The sequence below is a fragment of the Malus domestica genome, chromosome 09 (assembly GCF_042453785.1).
Source record: "Malus domestica chromosome 09, GDT2T_hap1".
Classification (NCBI taxonomy): domain Eukaryota; kingdom Viridiplantae; phylum Streptophyta; class Magnoliopsida; order Rosales; family Rosaceae; genus Malus; species Malus domestica.
The window spans coordinates 20,488,496-20,490,441 of NC_091669.1; positions in this window are offsets into that span (position 1 = coordinate 20,488,496).

Here is a 1,946-nt window from a genome sequence, read left to right on the forward strand (position 1 = left end):
GGATGTTTTGCTCTAAATTCAACATCAACTTATGTTTTGCCTCCCCAGCTCATCCTCAGTCTAATGGACAAGTTGAAGCCATTAACAAAATAATCAAGCGAACTTTGAAAACCAACTTGGCCAGAATTTGTACCCCAAGTTCTTTGGTCATACCGCACTTCGTATCGGACATCAACAGGAGAAACCCCATTCTCACTTGCCTTTGGTACAGAGGCAGTTGTCCTAGTTGAGCTTGAGCAAGCAATGTTCCGAGTCCAGAACTACGTGCAAAGCGAAAATGACAAACAACTTACCCTCAACTTAGATCTAGTCGAGGAACACATAAACCAGGCTCACTTGAGGAATGTAGCCTACAAGCAGCACATCTCCAACTACTATGACTCTAGGGTTAAACCTCGTTCTTTCAAAGTAGGGGACTGGGTATTGAAGAAAAGATTACTCTGCGATAGAGTCCTGAGTGAGGGAACACTTAGTCCAAATTGCGATGGACTGTTTGAAGTTGTTGGCATCAGTCGCCCTGGCTTTTACAAGCTTAGAAGCTCCGATGGCAATACCCTTGGCCATCCATGGAACGCTGATCACTTAAAATACTATTACAAGTAAACTCACACTGTACAAGTGTTAAGCTTAAGCCGTTCGACATCCTATGTAACGAAGACTATTTGGCATGAATTTAATAAAAAGGTGATTTAGACAACTCGGTCCTAATCCTCTTACATTCCTAGTAATGAAACACTCGGGTTCAAAGCTTCAACATGAATGCTTCCAACAGGAAATCAAGTCTAAGTATATGTCAACAAGACTATACAAATAAACAAACAGTATTGGACAGAACTAGTACATCCAAGTTATGGCTTATATCTAAACAAAGGATTTGCTCAAACATAGCCAGACATTCATCAATGATAATGCAAATACTTGGTAATTAACAACAAACTAGTACATCCAGAGTACATGGCACATGCCACACAAACAACAAACTAGTACATCCAGAGCACATGGCACATGCCACACAAACAACAAACTAGTACATCCATAGTACTATGAGTCATCCTCATTTGAGGCCGAACCCCTGACAATATCACTATGCGTTTCAACCCCATCGTCATCACCACCTTCCTCAGCATCTCCAGAACGATCCTCACTCTCTTGAGACTGCTCACTGATACTAGCCTTATTATCAGAGTCATCATCACTATTAGGATCAACTGCGAGGATGAAGGCTTCACCCTTTTGTCGGTACTCATCCATCTCATCACGGTACTTTCGGATAATGCTTCCATTGTCATAACGCTTAAGGACATCCATCTATTTCCTTTTCTCAAAATTAGCCGCTCGGATGCAGTGAGGTCTAAAAGCATCGTGAAAGGCCTGGGAACCTAAGAACTCATGCACAACAGCATCCCTCTCAGTTGGGATACTCATCTTCAGCCCAGAAACCTCAACCAAGGCACTATCCAACTCCCCTTTAACCTTGAAAACCTCAAGGATGGTTGTCTCCAACTGTTCCTTAGTTGCTTTCAATTGTTTCTTAAGCCTCACGTTCTCACCATTCTGCCTCTTCAAACTCTCAAAGTTTTCATCCTTAAGGCGGATGGCATCAGCCAAAGCTTTGCTGGTTTTTCTAGCGTCATTCACAAGCTGCTTATTCCCTTTAAACTTTGCCTTGTACCGCTCGACTTCTCGTAATTTGTCATCGTAGTCGGTCATGACCTACATGACAAGATAATCGTCACTACCAGGAAAAAGAGGGGAGAAAGCAAAGAAATGACAAAGTAACACTTACATAAGAAGATAGCCTCATTATCCGGTCACGATCTCATTCGTTCTCATCTAGCGGCTCGCCAAGCTCATCAACAGTGGATCGACGTCCTGTCAGGCAATTATTGACATACCTAAAACTACTTGGCTGCATGGCAACCTTCAAGTCCTTCCAATGAATGCTG